General features: G+C 42.2%; 1 long non-coding RNA gene across 1 annotated transcript in view; it reads right to left on the minus strand.

Moving 5' to 3' along the window:
• Positions 1 to 7527: 7527 nt before the first annotated feature.
• The window catches only part of LOC309514500, a 43568-nt gene continuing 37317 nt past the window's right edge, over positions 7528 to 13778 (minus strand). Inside the window, exon 4 of the long non-coding RNA XR_014212007.1 lies at positions 7528 to 7678. This is a non-coding gene — a long non-coding RNA (uncharacterized lncRNA). The remainder of the gene's footprint in view (positions 7679 to 13778) is intronic.

A 13778-nucleotide genomic window follows, 5' to 3' on the forward strand; every position in this document is an offset into this window, starting at 1 on the left:
AGTTACAGAAAGTGGTTACTGTTGCGTTGTAGTGGAGCTCTATATAAGCAGGCTGGCTGAACCCTTCAGTTCAGTTCTGTTCTGGCCTGTGAATAAAAAAGAGCTGTTTGAAGAATCGCTGTGTCGTCTGATATGTTCCACCCACGACTTAATAGAAGCGTTAGTCAGGCCCCCAAGACTGGCAAAGGATGTCCCAAGTGCTGCCATTTTCAGTTTGCAGTGAACCCAGAAAGAGTGCCTTGCTCAAAGCACATCAGAATTGTGGTAGGCTACATGTGCTAGGCTTAAGCTCTGGCACTGATGATAAGTCATCAGAATGAACCATGGTGTGTTTTGCATTCGACTTCTAAGACTTCTGAAATCAATGGGGACCATGAGCAGCAATGCAGTTTGCTAAGGGTGCTGGGAATGCATAGCTCTCTAAGGGACAAACTACAGTTCCCATGATTGTGTGAGGGACACCGCATGCTTTAAATGTGTGTTGCGTGTCCTTCAAATGTATGCTGTGGATCTGACCCTGGTTCCTTTCCACGTTCTGCTGCTGTCTTTAATTTGTATCATTTTAATCATGCGCAGGACGCCTGAAGGAGCATGGTTGCATTCTGAAACCTTTCGAAAAGGTCAGCCACAAAGTCATTCCTTCTGAGAGGTCTTGCGGCCATTGGTTCCTTTTGATGTTTGAGCCATCATGCAGACCTGATAAGTAGATGAATGACCATGATAGATGTGCATAATGAGCAAGTGATAAGAATTCCGGCACCTGGCGTGAGTTATGTGCCTGTCGTTCAGGAGTGGGGATGCTCGCACTTTTATCTCCCCTCTCTAATTTCTTAATTACAAAGAAAGCATATTTTCTGCTCTCTGCATATGCATTTGGCAAAGAGCTCCTCTAACTGTCATCCAAGAACTAAACCTATGTTACAATCTTAAAATGACAGTAAGACACTATTAAGTGTGTGCTTCTTTTTCAAGAAAAGGGAAGCAGCCACTGGCTGAAAAAGGTTCGTGGAAGGTAAAGGGCAGGAGGCATATAGTACAGTCATAACTTGGATCTCAAATGCCTTGGCTCCCAAACAAATCGGCTCCTGAATGATCGAAACCCAGAAGTGAGTGTTCCGGTTTTCAAACGATTTTCAGAAGGTGAATGTCTGGCATGGCTTCCTTGGTTTTCAAATGGTTCCGGGAGTCGCTTTCTGTTCGAGAACCAAGGTATGACTGTACCTTCAAAGCCTGGGGGACAATTACACATCAGAAACATGGTGTAGCAGCACCTGTGTAATGCACACCTATCTTTGCTGAGAAATAATTTCCACTGGATTTAATGGAGCCCACTGCCTGACAAATCTGTGCACAGGATGCAGCCTTAAGTATGTCTTTCTCTGGAATGCTCTCTGTGCTCTGTAAATTTCCATAGAATCATAGGGTGGGAGGGGAAGCTAAAGGTAATCTAGCCCAACCCCCTTTATCCTTCGTTCTATATTTTCTGAAAGAAGCAGTCCACCAAGAATTGCTATTCTGTAACATATGTAGATTTTAATCAAAAGCCCCATTGAAGTGAACAGGTGTTGGGTACCATTACTAGATAGCCCAGACAATAATATTATATATTACTGAGATGGAAGGAAGAAATAACCCCGACCAGAGAAGAATGGCAAACCAAGTTGATGGACTATGCTGAAATGGCGAAATTAAATGGGAACATTAGAAATCAAGAGGGCAAGAACTTTAAAAAAGAATGGGGAAAGTTTACAATCTATTTACGAGAACATTGTAAGCAGGTTAAAACATTAGCAGGGTTTCAACCACACTTGTAAATTAACAGAAATTATGGATAATTTGGAAGGATAAAACTTGGACAGTATTGATATGCCGTTGTAAATATTACCATTAGGACCCATGGAAGGGATGGGGGGGAGTCAGGAGATTTATAGCAATCACAATATTTGGATTTTGTATTTGTCATGTGTTGTATGTTTACGCTTTTTAAAATCAAATAACAATTATAAAAAATAAAATAATATTATATATTATTGTAACCCATTTTACTTGGGACTAATCCCCACTGATGCGGGTGGTGCTGTGGTAAACCACTGAGCCTAGGGCTTGCCGATCGGAAGGTCAGCAGTTCAAATCCCCACGACAGGGTGAGCTCCCGTTGCTCGGTCCCTGCTCCTGCCCACTTAGCAGTTCGAAAGCACGTCAAAGTGCAAGTAGATAAATAGGTACCACTCTGGCGGGAAGGCAAACGGCATTTCTGTGTGCTGCTATGGTTTCGCCAGAAGCGGCTTAGTCATGCTGGCCACATGACCCGGAAAAACTGTCTGTGGACAAACGTCGGCTCCCTCGGCCTGTAAAGCGAGATGAGTGCCGCAACCCCAGAGTCGTTCGCTACTGGACTTAACTGTCAGGGGTCTTTGCCTTTACCTTTAATCCCCACTGAATTCAATAGAATTTATTTGCAAGTACACATAGGGTTGAATCCAATGCTGCTGTTTTGCTATTCTGCTCACACAGCAGACTTCTACTTGTGCAGAGGAACTGGCTTTTCCTCTCCTCCCCACTGCAGCCCCCAGAACGACACCTTCTGGATCAGATTTTGAGGGTGCTAGGGAAGGAGAAGTCCCGTCGTGTGAGTGAACTTCTACACATGCAGCACTGAATACAACCCCTGTTTAGGATTGCACTGTTAATCTATAGTATTTAGCTGCTCTTAACCAGAATGAATACGGTGCTCTCATTTTGCAAGTGATATAACACGGCATGCTCCTCTCCTGGAGTATCAAATTGTTGTATCATTACAGCAAGAAAATTTAGTGCAAAATTCACTTTTTAAAAAAAAAGTGTCCAGCAATAGAGGGCAAAACGTTTTGTATCTTTTTCCCTCCCTTCATTTAGATTTTCTCAGTCCTTTTCAAGCTACGATTTGTTTACTAGAGGCATTACAATTTAGTGAGACAAATTAGGCTAAACTTTTTATCTCTGGTGGTTTGCACATGCACTGATTGAACTAGTATTTCTTCTAAAGATTGCCTAGGAAGATAAATGAACAGGAGGAGCAATTAGAGTAAGGAAAAACTAAAGATTGGCTGACATGATTTAAGTTTACTGCAAAGGCAGTTTGTCATTTTGTCTCTATAATCTCTATCAGAATTGACTAAAACCGTAAACATAAATCATTATACTAATTTATTTCTCCACACTATGGACTGGGAGACAAAGATTTCATTTTTCCCCCTTCCCTAAAGGCATTGGAGATTAAAGCATTCACTTTGAATTTTTTTTTAATACATAAAAACACAAAACGCAATGAGCCATTGATTGGTATTTCAGCTCCCTCAGATAAGACTTTTGCTAGTAAGCCTACAAATATTCCCCGTTCTCTTTCTCATTTAGATGTTGTATACAAAAGATAGAATGCATAAATTTCATTCATTTTTTTTAAAGAAATGAAAGTGTGTAGTGCTATCACAATAGCTAAATTAAGATTCCATAGGTTGGTTCTTCATGCAGAACCATTTAGCAAAGAATCTCTCATAAGGAAAAACTCTGGGACTGGGGAGATGTTATGCTGAAAAACCCAGTGGAATGTGTAAGAACATTTCAAGCATAAATATCCATATAGACCCTCAGAAGCAGTGGTGTTTTGTGCACAAGCTATAGGAACTGGACAACATTAGTAAAAAAAGCATCTGCAGAATCTGCAGTTGGGAAACGATTACGAAAAAACCAAAACTCTCTTTTGCAATTAAAACATTCCTGGCATTTACTCCCTCCTGATCTGTGTTCAATGCATACAGTAGTTCAGCTCCATTATAGGTGATCATTCTTCTATTTACTGAGGTATGTTGGGGGATGAAATAAATGCTGCAATTTGTGATTTTCCATGAAGCTTAGCAGAGCATTCAGTGAAGGGCAAATTAAAATGTGTGATTAATTCCCAGGGCTTCCTCTTAGGTAAGTGAGTATAGGATTACAGCACAACACTGCAATCTAACCCACCCACCCCAACCCCACTTTGTGCAAGCCTGGAGGGAAGCTTGGGTTGGATGGAGATATGTCACTGCCAACTTTTGCCTATGGAGTGAATCTGGTGGCACTTTGCTGGCACGGAGCTCCCTGTTCTGCCCATGAAACCTCCAGGTGGAAGGCATTCTGGGGGACACGGAAGTACTCAGTTAGCCCAGAATTTGCTGCATTAGAAGCCAACCCCGCTGCCTTCACATGATGGGATAGGGCCCAATCTGGGACTGACCACTGTGGTAGCTCTAGGCTGGGACAGCATGTCATCGTCCCCATCTTCTGCCCCAGCTAACTTAAATGGCAGGACTGCAGATACCATACCCCTCCAATATTTGTGTGGGCAGGCTGAGTCCCCCCAACCCCAGATGACCCCTGAGTGGAATAATGACTCAAGACAACGTGCTATGGGATTAAAATTGGCCACTTCCCTAGTCAGCGCTGCCTTCAGTTGTCTTCTAAAGGTTGTATAGTTGCTTATCCCCTTGGCTCGGGGGTTGCATAACTCCCTACCCTACAACATTTCTCCATTGAAAATAGGGACGTTCTACCATACCCTCCAACATTTCTCTGATGAAAATAGGGACGCCCTAAGGAAAAGTGGGACATTCCGGGATCAAATCAGAAACCAGGACGGCTTCTGTAAATACAGGACTGTCCCTGGAAAACAGGGACACTTGGAAGGTCTGAGATACAGCAATGGTCCCACCACTCCACGAAGACCTAGCTAGGATTTGAACTACACGCTACACAAAGTAACAAATGCAGAGGGACTTTTTTACCCTTGGGAAGAGTAACAATTCAAAATTCTCTGTTTTAGTATAGGAAGAAACTTATAGCCCTCTGGTTCCATGATCATAGATTTAGAAGGCTCTTATGGGCTAGAAAACCACCCAGCCTGACCCCTTCTCAAAATAATACCTTTCACTTAGTAGCATCCTCCCTTGACTAACTTACTGATCACAGTTGACACAAACAAGGCGGGACTGAGAAGAAGGAGCACTATTCAATTTACTTTGGCCAAATTTGCACATAATGCTAAGCTGTGGTTTTATTAACTTGTGGATAATTAAACTACAGTTTAGCAAACCGGGAACATGAATCTGGCCTGTACTTTCGCCATTGTCTCCTCCATTCACATGCCAGCTTCTGTGCACCAATCCTGGTAAACTTATACTGCAGTTTCTTGTTGTATATGAAAACATGGAACTGTGGTTTAATGGTGGTTCACCTACCAGAGCCTTAAGATACAGTCTGAATGTGATTTAAGATTCTGGTCAATAAACTGATTTAACAAGCCAGCTATGGGTTTGCTAGCCAGTAATACTATAGCTGAACTACCTAATAATTATGAGTTAGCCTTTCTCCATATTTGCAAATATTCTCTTATATACAGTTTGTTTTACAGGTATACGGCCTGTTTATTTAGCCAACAGCATTCCATGCTTTACATTGTATTGAGAGTTTAGAGCTACTGTTTTTGAGGCAGAATCTTTCTGCAAATGCTTAAATCCCAAATAAACAGTAAATCTCTCAGCTCTGGGAGCCTTATACCCATTTGTTGTATCTACAGTCTGTGTCTAAGCATTTGAATCAATTTACTCTTTGATTGGACTTTGCCAGCAGCACAGAAGGATCATTGCCGGTGGATTGTGATTTTTACCAATTAGGACACTGCCATAAGTTTGATTTTCCCCTCTTCATATTTCCATCATATTGACATATTGTGTTTTGACTGTCCTGTGACATTTTTATGCTGTTATATTTTGTATTGGTGTGTGTAATGTGTATGGGTTGCTCGTGCATAAGTTGCCGCCTCTCCAGGCTTTGTTGCCTTGCTAAACCTTTCAGTCTGGGCAGCCCTTCACTTCGTGGCTGCCTCAGTCACTAGCAGAATCCGTCAGTGGGCGTTTCTTAAATCTTTTCCAACATAAAAGTTGTTTGACACCCAGTCTCCTCCTACTCTCTCTGCGCGGAAGTCTTCTGCGCAGGGTGGGCGTGGGTAGCGAAGGACCCGTGCTCTCCCCGCTGGTGTCTGGTGAAGAGTCCTGGAGCCCTCTCGCCGATTCCCCCATCAGCCCCTCTATATCCCTGGTGTTGCACTGATTTGCTTCCCCATCTGCGGAGCTGCCTCTCTCCCTGCTGGGCCCTTCTCCAGCATCATTTGAGAGCCTTCCCTCTGCCTCTAGCTCCGATGTCAGTTCCCTGACAGTGTGCTATATAGAATAAAAGGTATTGGATTTAATGGTCTTGTTACATAGTCATTTTTCTGGTTTTCCAGTTGAGGTGATTCTTTAATGTCACAGCTATTTGTCTATCTCATAACATCGTTGAACAAGTAAAAAAAAAAATGGTTCTACTTTAGGACCAATCTATACTTAAGACAAAATGAAGTTTATCTGGATCTCAGACATTTCCTGGGATTAAGCAGCTGGTTGAAAGGAAGAAATTACACTCCCAGATTAAAGAAGGACAGCAAGGAACTGGGATCAAATGCAAGTTACCTGCTTCGCTTCAGACTAATTCTCAACTCTGACACCTTATTTCTGCACATTGCTATTGTTTTTTAAAAATTCATTTTTAATGAAGGTTTTCTTGTGTTATGAAATGAACAAATAGACAAGGATCGCCAATTTCTTTTTTTCGTTTTTAAAAATATTTTTATTTTCCAATTATTATTATTTTAATAACAACACTTTTACATTCAATTATACACCAAATGCGTCTTGTTTGACTTCCTCCCCCTTGCCCTGGCTTCCAAATTCAATCATTCATCATCTTGCATATCATTATTTTTCCTCTGTAATTTTCAAATCTTAATTATAAATACGTTGCCTGTATTTAACACATCATAAATGTTACAACAACCCTGCTAATGAAGGATCTCCGCTTTCAGTTCATAGAGTCTTTTTCAGAGTTTGTGAAATGTCCCGGACATCTTGCAGTTGGAGGGAAAGAAAGGGGAAAGAAAGAGGGGCAGGTGGGGGTATTGCATAGTGTTAGTGTGAGCCAGTGTGGTATAGTGGTTAAGAGCGGTGGACTCGTAATCTGGTGAACCAGGTTCGCTTCCCTGCTCCTCCGCATGCAGCTGCTGGGTGATCTTGGGCTAGTCACACTTCTCTGAAGTCTCTCAGCCCCACTTACCTCACAGGGTGTTTGTTGTGAGGGAGGAAGGGAAGAAGATTGTTAGCCGCTTTGAGACTCCTTTGGGTAGTGATAAAGCGGGATATCAAATCCAAACTCCTCCTCTTCTTCTTAGTGTGGGGGTGGGTTCTTTATATATTTATCTTTATTAGCATTGCAAGGGATTAGAGGTTCCAGAGCTTGGTTGGTTGTGCTCAGTTGGTTGCAGTGTGTGTGTGTGTGTGTGTGTGTGCCAAAGTTCAATCCTTTTGGATTTTCAAGCTGGAATGTGTGCAAAGGAGGGCAACCAAGATGATCGGGGTCTGGAAACATAAGGATTGGTTGAAGGAGCTGGGTATGTTTAGCCTAGAAAAGAGGAGACTGACAGGAGATATGATAGCCATCTTCAAATATCTCAAGGGCTGTTACATGGAAGATAGTTGATAGATGGATCCAGGTTGGTCTTCCTCTCGCCATGATGTTCTCCCTGGGAGATGCAGCTTCTTGGTGGTCTTTGCCCTCTGGTAAGAATGCCCTCCTATTAAACATAGAAAGTTTCTCATTGCTTCTAACTGATCTGAAGCAATTGATTTTGAAGCACACATTATGTGATTCTAGTAGAGCTAGCTAGTTTTCTCCTGCTCTGGAGGGTAGGATTTCGAACCAATGGCTTCATGTTACAAAGAAGGAGATTCCGACTAAACATCAAGAAGAACCTTCTAACAGTAAGAGCTGTTTGACAGTGGAACGGTCTCCCTCGGGAGGTGGTGGACTCTCCTTCCTTGGAGGTTTTTAAGCAGAGGTTGGATGGCCATCTGTCATGGATGCTTGAGCTGAGATTCCTGCTTTGCAGAAGGTTGGACTAGATTGCCCTTGAGGTCCCTTCTAGCTCTATGATTCTGTTATTCTATGACACGCATCTCTTGCTCCATAGCATCTGAATCTGGAGTGACTGTACAATCTATGGTCAAGGCTACATTGACATAACAAAGCCCTGAACAGCTTGGGCCTGCCAGTGTCCATAAATTCCAGCCCAATCACTGTAACCCCATGTTACAGAGGCCTGAGCAGCCCCCACTAAAAGTTGGGCATTTATTGTTTCCGGTCACATGCTGTAGAGCATTCTTCCAGCAGAGCAGAGAGGTATCCTCACTGCTAATTTTCAGGCATCTGTTATAGACTTTTTTATTCCAACAGACCTATTCAGCTACTTAAACATTTTTAGATGCGCCAGTCATTTTTATGATTATTCTGTATTGCTTTAATGATGTTTTATGCTTTCTTTGTTTGTGGAGCATGTGGTATACCACCCTGGCATTTGGTATGAAGAATAAATCTTTATTTAAAAAATAAATAGAGGAAGCCCTGTAATATGCATTTGCATTAGCCCATCCCATTTGGAGTGCATTCTGTCGAGGAAAATGAATGACCACTTGTGCCTTTTCCTAAATAAGAAAGGACCATCATTTATTCCATGGCTTGTGCTATTTCCTAAATCAGAGAAGACAGTCATTATCCTCATGCAAATTAAATTCGTCTGTTTTATATTGCTGGAGTGTTTTTCTGGTGTGTTTGCTTACGCATTCCACTCATGTATTCTGCTTTATTTCACCTTCTTCTGTTGTGATGTTTTTAACTTGACATGTGTCCCCCACCCCCCACCTCCGGCTTTCGCTTTATGCTAAATGCATGCCTCCATAGCCTTTATTTCTTTCTCTTTTTTTCATTTACTCGCTAATGCCTACTGCAGAAATATTTTGTACCTGCAGTTCCTCACTTGAATTGGAAGAACAATTAATAGAAGAATGTGGGAATGAGAAAGCACTGATGCCCATAAGTGCTAATGACTTCTCGGAGTATTTGAAATAGTCCTAAGGTCAAGATAAGCATTAGCAGAGTAATGGACTGAGATTAGCTCCATTTCTGGCTCAGTCCCAGTGCAGAAATTGCTGTGTTAGACTTAAAGGACTCCAGTGTTTGTTCTATAGAGGGCTAAAGAAGGGCAATCTATGTTGAAGGGGGGGGAATCCCTGCTCATTTATAGGATCAAAGTAGGTGGAGAAAGGGTTGGAAGAGCGCCAAGAGTTCTGGTTTTCTCTGCAAGCAGAAAAGTATGCTGAAATTCAGAGGAAGGAAATGAGCTTTGCTTTTGAATAAGCAAGCTTGTTTCGGGGCTCTAGGGGGCAGTAGCCCACAACAGGACAAAGGGCCCAAAAGGTTAGATGAAAAATGATCTACTGCTTCTTTCCACTGGTATTTTAAGATGCATGTGCACACATTAAGAGGGACTTTGGAATCCCAGCACATCAACGTGGCAGATGGGTAAGAAGTGCGTTCTTCAAATAATTTAAATAGAGTGTGGATTTGTTCAAAGAGGATCAGATGTAGGCCAAAGTGAAATCACGAATGCAGCTGGATTGGTTTAGTTATTGAAGGTAATTATTAATTGTTAAAGTTGTTTCCCGATTGAAAGGAGAGGGAATGCAGTCAAGACTTAAAGGTCTTAAAGCCCGAGAAAGGAGAGGAAGGATTGAAGAAGGGGGCGGGGAGAGAATCAAAGGCAGATCAAGTAAATAAAATATTTTAAGAACAAGGAAGAGTAGAGAGAACATAAAAACAGGTGAAGAAAAAAATAGGAAAGGGGGAGAAATTTGATGCAGGTCACTTTTTAATGCAAACCTACTTAATTTGCAATTTCTGAGAAAGCATCAGCCAAGACACAGGTTTCTTGTGAAATTCACACCTCTCTGAATTTTGCAATGCAGTTCTTTCCAATCAATGAATCTATACAAAAATGTTTCTATTAGGTGAAAGTGTGCGTGAAAATTCATCGGTTAGTGACAATAACTTACGCAAATGCATATTGGATAACATTGTTTGCAAAAAAACAAAACAAAACCATTCTGACAAATTTTCAGGGTCTCTTTTTACAAAATTGTAAACTGATTCAGAAATGTGGTGAATTGAATCTTCTTTGGGGGGGGAGAGGGGGAATAGAAACTGAAAGTAGCCAAAATCAAAATATTTGGCCATCTCTCATAATGGTTGAACTATGTGAGATGGTGAAATTGTACTTCACTGAACTTTTTGTCATTGCATCCAGTTATGTATGTCACTCTTGTTATCATATTGTTGATCAGATGAGTCTTTTCATCAATGTGGTAAGAGTTGTAAATATTGCACTATGTGAACCACCCTGAGCTCCATGGGTAAAGGCTGGCATACAAATTCACATGATGATGATGATGATGATGATGATGATGATGATGATGAAATTAATATTCACCTGTAGACTTTCCCTCCTGTCCCACCAACCACCACCACTTGGAATTCAGTATTTATTTATTTATTTATTTATTTATTCAATCCCCAGCATATCCTGAAAGGGCTGGAGCAAGACACTCCTACCTGTAACCCTGGAGAGCCATTGTCCATCAGTATAGACAATGGTGAGCAAGATGAGCCAATGATCTGACTCCACATAAGGAATCTTCCTATGATCAGTGTTTTATTTGGCCTCAACAAAGGGGAGAAAAGCACACATCAGAAAACACTCTGGCTGCCACATTGTCCACCAGTTTGCTGCTCAAGGGCAGCCACACAGAGAGTGCACCGCAGTAGTCTATATGATAAGGCATGGCTAATAGTGGCCAGATCTGCATTCTCCAAGAAGTGGTGTGGCAGGTATAATAGTCCAAGCTGGACAAAAGCATTCCTGGCCACACTTGGCCCTCCAGAACCAATGCTGAGTCCAAAAGCAGTGCCAAGCTATTAGTCTGGTTCCTCTCCAGAACAGGCTATACTCTCAATCCGAGTTTCGTTTGTCTGATGACCATCAGACTGTTTGTCTTATCTGAATCAAGCACCAGCTCATTAGGCTGCGTCTGGTCTTTCATTCCACCCAGGCAAAAGTTCAGGACTTCCACAATTTTTATTTAGCATATACACTGCATGGACTGATGGCACTGATAACAGAGTTTAGGCTAAATCTTGATGCAAATATCCACACGCAAACACACAAACAAACACTGCTCCAGCCCAGTGCCTTTAAAATCATGTGCTCCAAAGACAGCACGAGCCTGCAGTAATTCACATTTGTTTTTTATTTATCCGCTTTCTGCCTGAAGGCTTCTGTAGGACCCAATGATGTATAACTATGAGCTGCATGAGTATATTTTATTCAGATCCATCGTTCAACAAGAGGAGAAAAGGCGTGACAGACCAAAAAAATGTAGCGCTGTTTAGAAGAGCTTCTTCTAACTTTCAAAACATGCCATGGCAGGCATCCCTTCACTTTCTGGGCAAATAGCACATGGTACCGTGAGACATTAGGTTTTTAAAAGTGAAGTTAAACTGATAAATTAGACCTCATTTATTGAACAGCAGTTACAGCCAATTGCCCAGGGAGTCGTTTGACACCTCTGAAGACCCTGCTAACTTAATTGGTGATAGTTTGGGGGCTGAAGGAAACATTTAAGCCCATAGCAGCAGGACACCGTGCAGCATGAAAATGGAGAAGACAAGCATTCGTGCTGACAAGGGGAGTCATATATAGATTTTTGTGTCCATTGTTTTCGCTTATTTGTGTGTGTGCTTTACTCAGTCAATCAAATATAATTGACACCACTGGGTTCTGTTGTTTTGTGGATGACAGGAGCTAATGCAAGGCGAAAAAGCTGGAACTAAACTTCCCCCTGAAAGGCTGCGGAAAGGTTTTTCCGCCGGGCCTGTGACATTTTTTGCTCAATTGTATTAATTGATGTAGTGACAAGGCAGTTGGAAAGATGATGGATACTGATCACTACACCCTTTTTTATATAAAAAATATAAGGCTGGGGGATGATAGCTCAGGATTAACATAAACTCTGGTTATGTGCAAGTACGGGAAACGTATTCAGGGAGAACCGAGGCCAAGGAAGAATGAAGACAGAATTTCGAAACACATATCTGAGGAAGTAAGGCCCACAGAGTTGCATAGAGCTTTTACTCCCCTGTAAGTGACCGCAGAATTGCAATGTAAAACAGCACTCCCAGACACATGGGAGTTCTGCCAAATTCAAAGGTTGGAATCAGAGGAAGAATGGTGGGAGCCACCCCCACCCCCTGAACCTGAATCTTCCCAGGAGCAGGAGGACAGTATAGATTTGGAACAGTGGTTTGCAGAGGAGCATAGCTCAGAAGGCAGAAGCTGGGAAATACTGGGTGGGGAACAGCTGTGCAAGCCTTTGGGAGGCAGAGACACAAGAGGCCATCAGAAGAGGGAGGGAAGGAAAGAGGGACAGAGGCCAGTGTTGCCCACGGCACCCCTGACCATCATTCAAGGTGCCCCCAGGGTGCTACAGCCACTGCTCTACAGGATCCAGCCTATGAATACTAACTCATGAATAAACAGGTTTAAGACTTTACTACACACTACTGAAGATAGACTCTAGAAAATGTATTAGTGGTGATCTTGACCTCTGTTCTTCCTCTTTCAACTCTTCCCCTAACATTATCCACCCATTGCTTCCCTGGCATATTTCAATGAACACTTAGTTGGTGGTTGAATTATATCCAATGAGATATCTCTGCCTCATTTATAGAAGACTGAAGGACCATAAAACTTGAAGGGCCTTCTATTGGGGTGCTGGATGAGAGTGAGCAAATGAGGAAGGGGTATAGAGAGTGCAAGCACAACTCTGGTCAGGAAGAAGAAGAGCTTATGGTAGTCCCAAGTGTCCTAATATGAAGGATGGACTGAATTAAGTGAGGTCTTGCTACTTTGGGGGCTGTCCTGTGAATCAGCCTTCAGGTGAATCAGGCAATTTTGGTCACTCACTGAATTGATGATGTCAAGCAAAAACGATAGGAAAAAGACATTCCTTGGACTTGTTCAAAGGAAGGAAGGAAGGAAAATGGTGTCCTGTGATAAAAGAATTCCCAGAACAATCATGCAATGCAAGGATGAAGAAGCTTGGCCTTCCAGATGTTGCTGCATTTCCTGTTTTGTTTTCATTTTGTGTGTTCACAAGGGCATTTCCAAATCGCTTTTTGGTCCTTAAAAAGGGCTCCAAAATGTTTTACAATGCTCAGAAACAGGTGGGAAGCCTGTGACCCTCTAGATGTTCCCAGACTGCCAGTCACATCATCCCTCATTACTGCCAATGTCGACTTGGACTGATGGGAGCTGGAGTCCAAGAACATCTGGAAGGCCAGAGGGCTTCCATCCCTATTCTAATGTGTTAACTTAGCAAGAATAACAGAGAAAAATATGGTGCATATGTGCCCCACAGTTGTGGGACTCTGTGCCTCTGGGGACTCTGCAGGACACATCCATTGTGATGTGTATGAGAACTCTGAAGATCAAACATTCCTATTTAACCAGGCCTCTGGTTGATTTGATAGACATCCTATGCCCTTTTAAAGTGTAGTGGGGTTTGGGGGGGTTATAGGGTTGTTACTTTTATTTTGATTATATATTCTGTGGTTTTATATTTTGGTTTTGTTCTGTGAACCACCCTGTGACCTCCAGATATAGCACGGTATATAAATTCAATAAATAATAACAATCTCTTTTCTGTAGCTTTTAGTGGGTAGTGAGTGCATAGTGAGGATTTTATGCTGTAGGTCCTTGGATTTGAAAAGCTGCCCTGCTCTTC

Source organism: Podarcis vaucheri (genome assembly GCF_965113315.1).
Source record: "Podarcis vaucheri genome assembly, chromosome: 11".
Lineage (NCBI taxonomy): Eukaryota > Metazoa > Chordata > Lepidosauria > Squamata > Lacertidae > Podarcis > Podarcis vaucheri.